This window comes from Colias philodice, chromosome 14 (assembly GCF_061535455.1).
Source record: "Colias philodice isolate Cphi_HAF_F1 chromosome 14, ilColPhil1 Martin Lab GWU primary, whole genome shotgun sequence".
NCBI classification, from domain to species: Eukaryota; Metazoa; Arthropoda; class Insecta; order Lepidoptera; family Pieridae; genus Colias; species Colias philodice.
This window is the reverse complement of record NC_143099.1, coordinates 6,554,379-6,570,007: the sequence shown is the minus strand read 5'-3', so window position 1 is coordinate 6,570,007 and position 15,629 is coordinate 6,554,379. Positions and strand designations below refer to the sequence as shown.

Genomic DNA, 15,629 nt, shown 5'->3' with positions numbered 1-15,629 from the left:
AATTTTTCCTTGTAATTACTAAATTGGACACTAAAAGCAAACACTGAAAGCCCTTTCACAGGCGAAGGTAAATTGTATCTGGGTGAAGATAAATTGAAAATCTGCCAAGTTGATTGGCGTTTAAGCTCGGCACTCTTTATCGGATTTCTGAAAAAAAAAGAAGTAGCTATTTTTTTCCATACATATTTAACATATTTCAGTTCCTTTCCGCCTTTCTGAATATGAATTGCTATAAAATATGAGTAGGTATGTGCTATTTGACACAATTATAATATATAATACAAGGAAATATTTCACCAAATATTAGAGCAAAAAAAAAGATTACGCCTATTAGATAAGCCTCTATGTAGATCACGATTCGAATAAAAAAAATTCATAATCAGCCGAATTCGCATGATAGTGTTTAATTTCATAAAAAAATTAGGGTAGTTATACGCCATCTAAATATGACATAGTGTAGAAATAAGTGTTAGGAAAGAGATCAACGATGTTAATAGTAATATAACTTTCCCCTTTTTAAATTAAGTTTCATAAAATTTATTTCCATAAAAAAGCGGCAATTTCAAATTCAATAATATATTCAATCAAGAAAGTTGCCATGCATGAAATGATGCTATAAAGAGACAAGAACAGAACATACTGAAGGACGAAAATTGCGTGAAATTGAGAGACATGAAAAAGTTTGCTTAATTTGTAACATGGTTAAGCCCATTGTTATTGCTGAGATATTCTTGTTATTATCTTCAAGTACTTAAACTCCCGCCGCTTTTTTAAGACATATCTCTGGGAATATTGCCTCATTTATTAGGTGTCTATATTACAAAAGCGGAGGACTGAGACAAACGACGCCATTACTAGTATCCACGGAATGTCAGAACGTTATATGACTATGAGGTGTGTGAGGTAATCGGCTAGGGAGGGAGTGGTGAATTAGCTTCGAGAACTTTCTACCGTATGCAATTGGTCAGAGTTAAAATTGGTAAAACTAAAGCTTGTGCATATTTGCTTTCGCAAGTAGTTTCCTATTAAATGCTGTTATGTTTGTGTTTATTGGTTAACATTTTGGAATAAGATAAATCGTTTGACAGAGATTAGCAAATATTCTCTGGTAGTAATAGAATGGGTCAGAAAATAATGGTCGATTAATAATTAAGCAAATAAGTTGGAGAAGTTATGAGATTTTGTAACATTGTTTAGTAACTCCATTAGATATTTATAATATAAGTTCACTTTGTTTTAACTTTATAAGGATTTAGAGTACTCAATCAGGAGTATATACCTACATAATACGGAATAAATCTCACAGATTCATTTTTATAATTAATGTTTGGTTTGGTATTTGAGATTTGACGGCGATAGCATCGTTTATACGAGCGTTACCCAATTTGAGTAGAAACATGCTTTGCATTTAAAACAGGTCCATTCATTATTTTTAATGGTACGAGGGTTTAGGTCGGATAATTCAACATGGAGTTTGGATGCATCATGCATGTTAAATTAAAAACCTTAATAGGTATTTACGAATAAGATAACGATGGAGAAAAGTTTTTAATTCCAATAAAAACGTAATAAACCTGAGAATAAAATAAAGGTAGATATTATGTCCTAGAAAAAAAATGTTTTGCCAACTTACCTCCTAATAACAAAGCTTCTGTTTATATTTTTTTTAGGTTATCTGTCACTTAAAATTTCAATCATTGTATGAAAGTACACGCAAAAATTGTGAAATCGGCTTTCATGAAAAGACATTATCAAGATGTGGAGTAACCGCCCTTAATGCTGTCTTAACAATGTGATGACGATTTTGGCTACTAGCATTCCGTATTAATATAATTATTCAACACTGCGTTTAATACTGGAGACGTGGCTTGTCGCCAAGTCGGTAATTAATTTGCTTTGGGACAGTTTAGCCACTTGTGGTGTATTGTGGAAGCAAGAACTTGCATAATTTAACGCTAACGTTTATTACAAAACAAAATGTTAAGTTTGTTGTACACTGCGGTTTGATATTTTTGTGATATATTTCTATATCACTTACTTGTACCTGATGTACATATACTCGATTTAACATAGACGTATTTTGGCTTTTGATAAGACAGAGTGCCCACATACCATAGATATTAAAAGCTTAGATAGAAAGATGTTTGCCTATGAAAAAAGGTGTTCGAATATTGTATAGTTAAGGTATTATATTTATTACGCAGTTCATTTTAGATCCTAAGTTCCGAGCAGAAGTTAGTTAGTTAAGAAGGTTTTAATTTGTTTCCCGGTAGGTATAGAAGGTCTCAAGTACCTACAATAGCAAATGATAGATGAAAAGCAAACAATAAAAATAAAATAATATTTTTAAAATACAAGAATGAGCACAATGAACACGTCCAATTAATATAGTCCACAACTACACAATCTAATCCACAAATATCATAAATCATTCATAATATCGCACGCTGAGAACGAAAGTGATCTAACTCAAAATTTTGCAAAAATGAGTTATACTCATAAAATGACTCAGAATAAGGTATTCTATCATTTAATAAATCAAAAACTATCCTATGTCACCTAGAAACCGAAAAACACGTATGTTGCGTCTCTTTATAATTTGCGTATTTTAAACGTCCCTCCGCTAAAATAGTGACCGTTTTAGTATTATGTCGGCACGGTGATTACATTTCTTAGTTTTAAAGTGATTTAATCCTGATTGCGGCGTTTATTTACCGAAAGGTAAGTAAATATTTTGTCAATGTTCTAATCCTAACAAGACTGTTATTCGTATTAGGTCACTTTTCTACTAAAATGCAGTTTTTGAATTGTGACTTAAATCATATTAAGTCATTTTTGTATTATCAACTATTCTAAAGGTAACGACATATTTCTCGTTATGCCTGTACTTTATTAAATGCTTTCTTTGTTTAAGTGTATTATGTATAAATAGGCCGTTTTAATAATATTTTGATAAGTTAATTTTATGGCGTATTAAAGTTTATGTCGTTGTTTCAATAATAATTTGTTTAAATATTTATGTTTAGGTCATTATATGAAGAGATTAAAGATGATTTTATATTACAAATGGTTCAAGAAAATGAAAAAGAAAACGAAAAATTCATACCGAAAAAGTTATCATGAAATACAAGAGTTTCCTCGCTGAGTGATCATCGTCATCTGAGGCTCTACAGCTGCTAGTGGGCCTTGGCCTGGTCCAGTATTTTCTTCCAGATCTCTCGGTCCTTTGTCTGAGTTCTCCAGATTTTCACAGCAATCATTAGATGCCATCCAACCATCGGAGTTTTCCGTAGAGAAGACGCAGAGGTGCCTTCTTGTCGTCCATATGTGCCTCGTATCCGGCCCAGCGTAAACGGCCTAGTTTTATGGTCTATAAGACATTCGGCTCCTCGTTCATTTCATAAAGCTCATGGTTATACCGCGTTCTCCAATGTCTATTTTCCAGCACAGCACCGAAAATCCGTCTAAGGATTTTTCGCTAGAACACCGCAGGCAATCCTCATTTTTTTGCTCAGGACCCAACTTTCGGACCCGTATGTTAGTACTGGTCTTAGTAGGGTCTTTTATAGCAGTATCTTTATGTTTCGGGATAGCAGTTTCGATCAAAAATATCTTAGAAGGCCGAATCAGCCATAATTCGTTTACATATTTCTGCAGATATTTCGTTCTGGATTGTTATTAATTATGCCAGGTACACAAAGTCACGTACAGCCACGAACTTGACTTGTAAACCGAGCTTTTGGGCAGTTTGGTCTATAGCAAGATATGCGTTAACAGCAGTAGAGGATCACTGCTGGTAGCGTCCTCCCGATACAGGTCTATATCATCCGCGTATCTCAGTATTTGTATCTATTTGAAAAATAAAGTGCCCGATGTCTCAATTTCTGGAATCTCGGGTGCATTTTTCTAAGGCTATGTTAATCAGAAGGCTGGAGAGCGCATCACCCTGCCTAAGGCCTTCCATTGCCCTAAAAGGTTGCAAGATACTGAATGGATCCGAACGACGCTTTTTTATTTTTTTAACGTCATTGCTGTAAGTGACACCAATTGTGGTGGAATGCCGATCTCAGTCAACGCTTGGTACAGGAAATTTCGGTGAACATTGTCGTATGCAGCCTTAAAATTCACGAAAATAATATGGTGTGTTATGACATTGAACTCAAGTGTTTCAAAATCTGATCAGTAGTCGAACGGTTAGGGCCCCAAGCGTACTGGTAGTCGCCTAGTTTGTCTTCTGTGTATGGAGATATTCTATTGAAAAGGACATAGGCGAAGATTTTATATGCCGTGTTTAAAAGAGATATACCGTGATAATTCTGGCAATCAAATATGTCACCTTTCTTGTGCTGTACACACCGCTGTAATATATATCCTATGTTACTGCGATGTTCCACTCATCGGGCGTATTAGATTATATTAGAAAAACTTAACTATAATTTTTCTTATGTCATTGTTGTGGCAACCCTGTACTTAGTCTGTGGTTCATGTACCTATGCAATGTGTAAGGCAATATGCTTTTAGAAAGAATAAAGAAAAGTTATCAGGGCGTCGTTTCAGACTACCACACCTGGACTATCAGCTCATAAAATTTCTCCTTAAAGCTAGTTTCAGCATATTTAAGCAATTCCACAGAGATGTAATCAGTTCCTGGTGGCTTATGATTTTTGAGTTTCCTAATGGCCAATCTAACTTCGTCTATTTGTAGGCAGCGAGATATCTGGGATGTTAGTATAATTTTGTATGGCAGAAGGTGTTTCAGCAGTTTCTGTGCTATTTAGCAGTTCTTGGAAGTACTAATTCCATCTTTTAATAATATCGTTCTTACTATTTAGTAGCTCACCATCTTTACTTTTACAAGCTGAGGTTCTAGGTTTGAAATCTTTCCTACCTCTATTAGTTTGGCTGTAAAAGTTTCTCGAGTCCTTCGTTGAGAAACTTTTAGCAATCTCTTCAAGTTAGTTGACATCAACACATTTCTTCTTCTTTCTCTTGTGTAGTTATTTTTTTTCCTTCGTCGCGCTTTATGCTCTCTCTCGTCTGCAAGTGTAGGTCTGCTGTAACGATAGGTATGCTTCATTCTTTTCGTTAGTAACCTTTTGGCATTCGGCCACTTGTTTCTGCATCGTATCTCATTACCTAGATTTTCACTCGCAGCTGTTAGTAGAATTTTACTTAGTACTTCCCAGGATCTTACTTGCGTTTTGTTCGCTATTTATCTATCTGCTCTGAGCCAAAATTTTTAGATAAACTTTCACTTTAAGAGGTGCGAAATAAATCTATACTACATAGTATAAAACAAAGTCGCTTTTTCTGTTCCTATGTCCCTTTGTATGCTTAAATCTTTAAAACTACGGAACGGATTTTGATGCGGTTTTTTTTAATACATAGAGTGATTAAATAGGAAGGTTTTAGTGTATAATTTATTAGGTTTGAAACAAAGTAGGCGAAGCCACGGGCGGTAAGCTAGTAATATTATAAAGAGGAAAGGTTTGTATGTATGTATGGTTTTCACGAATAAACTACTGAACCGATTTTGATGAAATTTGGCACAGATAATCTTTAGACATTGAGAAAGAACATAGACTACCTTTTATTGCGAAATATGTACCACGGGCGGAGCCGGGGCGGACCGCTAGTTCCTAACTAAAACTGCACTTTTGTATTACTTTTTTTAATTAATTATACTGAAGTATAATTTTTTGTTGATTAATAATACCAATATTAGAGTTGATTGCCCATAGGTATTAAGAAAATAGTAAAAATGAGTCTTGAAACAAACAATAAATATAATTTCTTAGTTAACATTTGGTTTCATTAGACTACTTCGCATTAATATTTTAATACTAAGTTGACATAATTCAGGTTACGTCCAAATGCATGCATAGAACAAAAATACTAAAGTGACTCATTCCCAAACTAGTCAAAGATGATTTTCAAGTTTTCAGTACTAAAGTGACGCAATATCTAATGGTAATTTTTAAAAAAAGATAAAAAATATTTAAATTTAATTTAATTTATTTTTTATGGATTGTATGGGTGGACAATATCCTCTAAAATGATATCAGACTTTAATATCTTATATAACTTTGCATGCGAACAAATTATGTCATGATTTGTAAATAGTTCTGTAAATTACGAACACTTTTTTGATGATTCCCAAAAAACACGAATTTCGTATTAGGTCACTTTCGTTCTCAGCGTGCGATATTTCCTATGCTTTTCTCCCTTCTTATTATTTAAATTAGATTTCATTTAAAAGACACGGAAAAACGTTACAGAATGATAGTTAAACGGCATCTATAGTGTGTTAACTAAAGTAATATTAATGAATGTAGTGTATTGCGCGTATGGGAATTCGCTACACATTTGAGGACTATGCGTTATTTTAATATTTAATCATAAATATAAACAAAGTACTCCCTTGGGTTAAACAACGCTTTATATCATAACTAAACAATAATACTTATTTCAGAAACAAAATACTGACTTTCAAAATAAATATTATATATGCCTTTGTTCGTGAATAAGGACAGATTAGTCTTAACCCTTAACTAGAGTCGTGGGTCCAATGGACCCAGGTTGAGTTTTTAAAGTCTCGTTTACTCCACGGCACTTACCGCAGAACCTCCCACTGCTCAGTACCTTCCTATAGTACGCCGGAGCGTAACCTGTGAGACAGACGTGTTCGGCTCGGTACTCCTTAGGTAGGTACTGACCTTTACAGGGGTCCACTGGACCCACGACTATAGATACGTATCTTTTTTATTTTCGTTATTAAATTTATTATTGTATTTTTATTTAGTTTATCGCTATGTAGAATCCCAGAAGTGTATGTGTTGATAACGAAGAGATGTTAGAACAATGGTTAAATGAAGAATTGTTAAGAAATGATGAAGACTCCGATGAAAACTCAACACCTACCCGTATTGCAGAAACTAAATCAGATAATGAGTTTTCCGATGATGATGTAGATTTTGTTGTTAGATAGAAATAAAAGGAAGCGATGTTCATTCTGTTTGCCTGGCAAAAGAGCAAAAACTGTACATTTGTGCACTAAATGCAGGGAGCCCATAGGCATGACTTGTGCAAATATAATTTGTAAATCTTGCACGTAATTAGGGATTGCTATTTTTTTATATATAAGAGTTTTTAGTTTGTTTTTGTTTTTTCTAGGAAGCAACATACTTTTTTTAGTTAGATAAAAAAAATTGATTTAAAAAAAATAAAAATTTTGTTGAGATTTTTAATTTTTGTAAGACGCCTTTTTGTTGTATAAGAAAACAACGACTGATTTTATAAGTGAAATTATGTTAAGTAAATAAAAGTTCTAATTGTTGATTTTTATAATATTATATATTCTTCATAACCTAAAATATCATATTTTATTTAAATTTACATAAATAAATGCATAAATAAGTAATTATGACCATTTAAAAATACATGGGTCTAATGGACCCACGACTATACACACGTAACAATTGTTCACGACTCTAGTTAAGGGTTAAAAGAAAATGCTGAAGTAAAATTAAATATTATATTGAGAGTATAAGCGTGTCTTTTAAGTTCGTAGCGTTTAGAGACAAATAAATATAAGTTTAAGATATTTAGATTTTGAATTGAATTTAATCACAGAACAATCATAAAATATGTTTACATTACTCGTTATTGAGGCTTATTAAATACATTTTTAATTAATTAATATGATGATTTTTTTTTAATGATCAAAAAGATATTGAAACTATAGTTTCTACGTTAGATTACGAAATAAACGAGTGTAAGGCATTGTGAAGATAATAAAAAGATACCATTTTAAAATAATTAATGTATCAGCAAATATAATAATTAATAACTATTGTTTTTGGAGAATAATATAAAAATGGTTCGATCGAACCATTGACCTCAACATTGACCTAAACAAGCGCTAACCCATATCAACGAGGGATAAAACTGTGATGACCCTCACAGTCATCCTATCTATGAGGATCCTATCCTGTCTTAACCTACTTATATTATAAAAGAGTAAGTTTGTAAGGATGAATGTATGTATGGATGTACAATTGTTTGTTATATTTTCACGAAAAAGCGGGGAAGTATTTAACATACACTTTATAATACACAAACCGTTTCGTTTTAAGTCGAGTCGAGTACATACAAACATAATATTATTATAGATGAAGGTAAAAAGCATGTTGGACACAGTAACATACAGTAATATAGCTTATCAGTACATAGTATACATAGTATAAAACAAAGTCGCTTTCTCTGTCCCTATGTCCCTTTGTATGCTTAAATCTTTAAAACTACGCAACGGATTTTGATGCGGTTTTTTTTAATAGATAAAGTGATTCAGTAGGAAGGTTTTAGTATATAATTTATTAGCTTTTAGACAAAGCGGGCGAAGCCGCGGGCGGTAAGCTAGTAAGTTATACATCAGAATAACACATGAACTATAGAAATACTTGGCTTTGCCGGCGGGTTTGTCCGCAGATGCTTGCTGCACAGCTAGTTTTCTATAAGAACAGATTCTTTGACGTAAGTCTCATCATATTGAGAAAGGAAAGTACCTAATAGGCTCCAGAGTGATCCAGAGTGACGTGAATGGCACATCGCCAAAGGTTGAGATTCAGAGTGCTTTCTGTAAGAGGATTACCGTTTATTTATTCTGAGAAAGTCGGGATCTGGCAGGTGACCTTAGTCCTTTAGTGTCCACGTAATCCTATGTTTACAACAATTTTTAAAGTTATTTTTCATTTCTTAGTAATTAGTTTGATGTGAACGATGTTTATCGCGATTTATATTGATTGCTTTTGAAGACAATCGTGAGAGGCTCCACTTACACCGTAAGAACGTATTTTAATAAATTTTGGTGTGCTGCAATTTTCTCTGCTTGGATGATTTATGATAATAACTTTGAAAATCTTAACTTATAAATAAATATCTTATTTTTAGAAATCAACGCAGGAGGATGAGGATAGGGGGAAAACGATGGTTATTCGTATACCTACAATATTATTTTGGAAGACTTGATATTATGCGTTATTAAAACGTTAATCGATAAAGCAGATCAACCGTGCATTTAGTGCAGGAGAGAGCGTGGGTTCTGCTAATACGATTAAAGGGCCGATTTTTCAATGCTTGGATAAAACTTATTCGTCGAATAATGTATAAAACTACCATTTTAAAAACGTATTGTAATTGCCCGTATTTGACAGTTTACGTGACATTTTAACATTATCGTGTAATACTTTATTGGACGGATAAGTTTTATCCAAGCATTGAAAAATCGGCCCTAAGTTTTTAAATTCCTATAGATACGTTATTTACAATACAAATTTATTGATAAACTAGCGGTCCGCCCCGGCTTCGCCCGTGGTACATATTTACGTTTGCTCTACATAAAAACCATCCTCGTACTTCAAGGAATATAATAAAAAAAGAATTATCGAAATCGGTTCAGCCGTTCTCGAGTTATGCGCTTACCAACACATTTTGCGATTCATTTTTATATATAAGACTAGCTGGTGCGTTGTGCGCGGGCTGCAAGCAGCCCGCGAGCCCCTTTTGCCCCTGGGTTGAAGCAATAGGGCAGTCATTTGAAAATGCATTCGAATTTTCTGTCCATTTGTTACATCTGCTAACAGCGAATCTACAGTCAGTCGGTAATGCTTATAAATTCCCCATTCAAGTATTTTCCACTCCGGGAGGCTGTCCACCTTCGAGGGAGCGTGGTGCGGAAGCATCCCAGGGCAGAAATCTTCAGTCATTTGAAAATGCATTAAAATTTCCCGTCAATTTGTTATTATCTGCTAACAGCGATTCCACAGTCAATCGGAAGTGCTTATAAATTTCCCATTCAAATATTTTCTATTCCGGGGGGCTGTCCACCTTCGAGGGTGCGTGGTGCGCGAGCTGCAAGCTGCTCGCGGCTCATCCCAGGGCAGAAATCTTCAAGTCGTTTGAAAATGCATTCGAATTTCCTGTCCATTTGTTACATCTGCTAACAGCGATTCTACAGTCAGTCGAAACTGCTTATAAATTACTTATTCAAATATTGGTTAAATTTTTGAAAAGTGATCCCGAATTTCATTTATTTGAGGTGTCTTATCAATAGCGGTGACTTTTCATAATAAACTGTTCAAGACAATAAATGTGTGAAGATGTATAAAACATATTGAAAACTTCAAGTCTTTTTAGTAGCGTCGTTCAAAATCAAATTCATTATGCTTTCGGCACTAAAAATATCTAAATGCAAGGCCATAGGACTACAGTCAAAGGGTGTATCGAATAAGATATCGTTACACTATAAAAATAACTACTTTAGAAAAACCGACTTCAAAAACGGAAAAGTAAAAAATAATTAATTACTACATAATATTATTTAGTTGTGTTATTCACTATATAGGTTTGAAGTCGGTGCCAAGCACTAAGCACTTATTAAACTACGCTATTTCTTGATACAAGAACTACGATTATTTCGATACAAGAACTACCTACTTGCAATTCAATTACATTATTCGCAACATTGGCTATTTTCGATATAAAAACTACACTACTCTTGGTGTAAGTCCTACGCTTATAAATCATCTCATTCACTCAATAAATGTGTGAAGATGTGTATATTATTACGTATTGAAAACTTCATTAGTAGCTTCGTTTAAAATCAAATTCAGTATGCTTTCGGCACTAAAAATAAGAACCTACTTTTCCGTTTTTGAAGTCGGTTTTTTTAATGTAGTTATAGATTTTAACCTACGTAGATTTTTTGTTTGACTGGGAATCGCTCTAAAGTCGTTTCTGTTCAAGAGTTTACTTAACACGCTCGTCGCTTCGCTCCTCGCTACCTATTTGAATATTTACGCCGGCCGCTGACGTGAATTGCTCGCTTCGCTCGCTTGGCCAGTGCGGTAGTTCAAAAGTTAACCTAACTCGCTCGTCGCTTCGCTCCTCGCTACTTCTTTGAATATATATACGCCGGCCGCTGACGTGAATGGCTCGCTTCGCTCGCTTGGCTAGTGCGGTAGGTCAAAAGTTAACCTAACTCGCACGTCGCTTCGCTCCTCGCTACTTCTTTGAATATTTACGCCGGCCGCGGACGTGACTTGCTCGCTTCGCTCGCTTGGCTAGTGCGGTAGTTTAAAAGTTAACCTAACTCGCTCGTCGCTTCGCTCCTCGCTACTTCTTTTAACCTTTACGCCGGCCGCTGACGTGACTGGCTCGCTTCGCTCGCTTGGCTAGTGCGGTAGTTCAAAAGTTAACCTAACTCGCTCGTCGCTTCGCTCCTCGCTACCAATTTGAATATTTACGCCAGCCGCTGCCGTGATTCGCTCGCTTCGCTCGCTTGGCTCGTGCGGTAGTTCAAAAGTTAATAAATATTTTCTTCTCCGGGAGGCTGTCGACCTTCGAGGTTGCGCGGTACGCGGGCAGCAAGCGGCCTGCGGCGCCGTCTTTTGCCTTTGCTATTCAATTACCCTTCCTACTATGGAAATTTCCATACAAAATTTTCGAAAAAAAAAATTTCGCTTTTTAACAAAAAAAATTATATGCCTGGAAGCGGACCAGGTTTTGAAGCATTTTTTACTTCGGCGACCCTGACCTACCTGCCACCAGTTCAGAGAACCATTGAATTTCGTGATGTATGGAAAATGGAAACCGGGGGTCGGAGAGAAATTCTGAGTATGCAGTTTTGTAAATCTGGCCGATTAGAGCATAGAAGTCAATTTTCAGACCGATCGTAAAGTAACCGGCGCCACCATCTTGCTTTGAAAAATTGGCCATTTTTGAAAAAAAAATTGCGTCCATTTTGAAATTTCTCCATTGCCCTGGTAGCGCCCCATGTTTCTGATCATTTTTTAGTTCTACACCCCCCATCTATCTGGCGCCGTTTCGGAGAGCTGTTGAATTTCGCGTTGTATGAAACTCGGAAACCAGCGGTGAAAACTCGATTATGAGTATGCCAACTTAATGTGCGGCTCGATTAAAGCCCCTGTGCCAAGTTTCAGCGCGATCGGACCAGCGATGGCCATTTTAGCATTTGTATGGCGGCGGCCATTTTTTCCGCCATTTTGAATTTTTTTCACCATCTGTAGTAATTGCTCGAGGTCTACTACACATTTAGTTTGAGCACCCCAGATGTAGCTGCTACCGTTTGCGCGGGCCGTTGACCGTCTCCGCGGGCTGTGAGAAAGTTCAAAATTTCGTATTTTTCTGGATATCCTGGGAGCTGGGCGAGTACAAACATGGTGTGAGTGTGTTTCCGCGTTGCGCCACCTCGTCTAAATTTACGTTTTTATGTTTGCGCCAAAAATGGAAAAATTCCAAAATCGAGCGTCCCACTATGGCTCCCTGGTAGCGTCCCAGGGTGGTGATCATTTTTAGTTCCGGGACCCCCCACCCAACTCGCACCGTTTCCGCGGGCCGTTGGATTTTCCATTGTATGAAAGTCGGAAACTGGGGCCCGGAGCCACTCGAACGGGGCACCGATCGATTCGCCGGCTCGAACAGAGCACGTGTGCCAAATTTAAGACGTAAGGATTCATAAACGGCGATTTTGGCAAAGTACGGCGGCCATCTTGTTTTCGCGAAAATCGCCATTTTTCCACCACCCCTGGTAATCGCCACCAGTTCCGAGCATTTTTTGTTCAGACACCCCCCCTCCAGGTATCACCGTTTTCGCGCACCTCCAGGGGTCCACTCGGTTTACGAAGATGATCGAGATCGCTATATTTTTCCGGTGGTCACTCGGCGCACCTCTACACGAGCACGTCGAAATCCCCCCCACTTTCCACGTAGTTTCCGAGAAAAGCGATGTCAATCAGTCAGTCAGTCAGTGGTAGTGTAGCTTTATATATTATAACTAGCTGGTGCGTTGTGCGCGGGCTGCAAGCAGCCCGCGAGCTTCCGTGTGCTCTAAGAGTTTTAACAAACGATGTTGTTTTTTTTTTCTATAATTATTCTAGCTATCATCAGCTCTTGGACTATAGCAATATAATTTCTAATTTTTATTTTGTCAGAAAAAAAAGTCCAAGACAACACTTACTCAATTAAACAAACAAGTGCTTAATCGCAATTCATCGTTTCATAATCATAAAAAAAATATATATATATATATATATATATATATATATAGGGTATATTATGACAAAAAACGCTAAGAGATCATTGATGTAAAAAAAATACACCGAAATTGTATGTTTTTTCTATTATAATCATTATACATGTTTCAACAACAGAATATAATTGGCAATGTAATTTGTGTATTTTTGTTGTATGTACATACTTATAGTTGTACCAACTAAAAAGAAAATAGCAAACTGACACATTTTTTAACTTAAATACATATATGTAATACCTGTATATTTATACTGTGTTACATCAATCTTTAATATTGTTATTATGATAAATATTGAAGAATAATAATTGAAAAAATAATGTTTAAAAATCTTACACCACCATACTTCATAATTTGATCGATATTCATTAATCATATATGTACTATGTACTACCCTATTTTTCTTATTTAATTAAAAGTATAAAAAAGCGAAATATAAGAAAAAATAAACAAATCAATGCTCAGTTTTCGAGCAGCCTAGTCTCTAAGATCCCAGCCGATAAATTACTTGTCTTTAAATACATATATTAAACATTATAATACAAAATTTAAATATCACTAATTTCTCTTTCAGTTTTGAACTTTTGAACGACTTCGATAATATAGAAAGCGATTGTTTTTAACAGAAGCAATAATGAAAATAGAAGATTGAAATTATTTAATGAAAAAATGATCTCGGCAAAACGTGTTTTTAAAAGATACAATACAAAATAAGATACCTAAATAATGTGTTTTAATTTCATTGAACATATTCATATACCTACAAATAATGATTACCTCTTGTCTTGTTTAAAAACTAACAAAAAACTGAATTATATAAACAAGTTCTCCTGTGGAGTGTAGCTGATATTAAAATTATTAAATGTTAAGTAGGTAGGTAGTTCGTTATGTAAAACCTCGAAGATAATAGTTTGTTATCGTTATTTTTTCTTATCTAGTTACATTAAATTGACTTTGTTGATTTTTAATTGAAGTTGTTTTCTCAATAATTCTAGTCCCTTAGGTATTTTAGTAATTTAGCTGCAAGCCAATAATTTAAATAGTAGTTAGGACCATTAATATTACTTAGTTAAAATCTTAAAATTTTCATTTGTCAATATCATTCATCAGTGTTTTTTTTTTAATTCTATCATTTTATAATCCTCGTAGTGCCTTTTTTAATTTATGTACCTACTGAATTAAGTGTTAGGAAGTTATACCTAAGTTTATTATAAAAAAATAAAAATATAGTTATTTATATCAGTTCCATCTGTCGGTTTGCAATGATTAATTTGTTAAGTTCTTCATACACTATTTATTGAATCGAACATGTGAATAATGATTTAGTAGTTCATTTCTATGTGTTTCTATGGCATACTTAGATCATTAAGTAAATGGCATAAGAAAAAGCTAATTTTAAGTAGGTAATAAGTACTAAACATTGTCTTGTGTAGTAGATGATAGGCAATTTATCTAATCAAAACTTTAATTATTTCAATAATAAAACAGCTATCTTCATAGATTATTTACATATTATATCAAAATTTAGTTTCATAAAATCAATAATAATAATTATTTTTGAATTGCGAATAAAACAACAATAATTGAAACTAAAATGGTTTTATTAATATGACTAAGTATATTATTCAACTAATGGTAACAGTAATACATTTTTTCATACAACTTAAATAAAATCTATACATAAAAAAAACGTAGGAAAATACACTTGAATATTTTTTGGGTGCGATTTACAAAATAATAATCGAAGCAAAAAATATGCTACCCCGGGCTAGACGTAAACAGTAGTGCATGGATAAACTTAAAATTTTGAATAAATATTATAAAAACAGGTCGGATCAACATATTAAAGGCTAAACATATAATATTTAACATCTTGCTAAGACCAATAGGAGCGTAACAATGCGGATAAAGCCACGGAGCACGATGGTGGTCTGTTTCGTGCTTTCACGTGTTTCTTCTTAGTGACGCTGCTTTGAGCACCTGGCGCGTCTGGCTGAAATTGTTTAAAATATGAATACATATTTTTGTTATCCTTTTTCACATGCATGAGTATGAGTATCAATCAAAAATCAAGAATAGTCCATAATAAAGATTAGATTGAAATTCAATTTATGAATAGATATATATATGAATTCTTGAAAGTCACAACTTTGGTTTTTAACAGCGATGTTTATTATAAAACTTATTGTTTGTGTCGAGAGTTTTATAGTTAGAAATTAAAGATTTTAATGTATTTTACAACAAATATAGTTAATAGTATAAATTTATAAAAAAATATATTTTGTTCTAATAGTAACAGAGGTTGCATTGAGGAAACTATTTTTGATCAATACTTTATGTAGTTTGATCGTTTCATAAACAAAAATTAGGCCAAAAATATAATTAACATACTTAACTGGTGATTCCATTTTGTACTGATACAAAGCCTGTTTTATATATGTACAATATTTTGACTTCAATTATTCCTTTTATTGGTTGTGTCATTCCTCCTCCTGATGAAACTGTCTTTATGTTATGAGTA

At 34.3% G+C, this 15,629-nt stretch overlaps 1 long non-coding RNA gene across 1 annotated transcript; it reads right to left on the bottom strand.

Moving 5' to 3' along the window:
- Nucleotides 1–14,833: 14,833 nt before the first annotated feature.
- LOC149482890 (uncharacterized) lies at nucleotides 14,834–15,627 on the bottom strand. The gene is made up of 2 exons (XR_016316641.1): nucleotides 15,500–15,627; nucleotides 14,834–15,101 (listed from the first exon to the last, which is right to left on the bottom strand). It is a non-coding gene; the product is annotated as an uncharacterized LOC149482890 (long non-coding RNA).
- Between the last annotated feature and the right edge of the window lie 2 nt (nucleotides 15,628–15,629).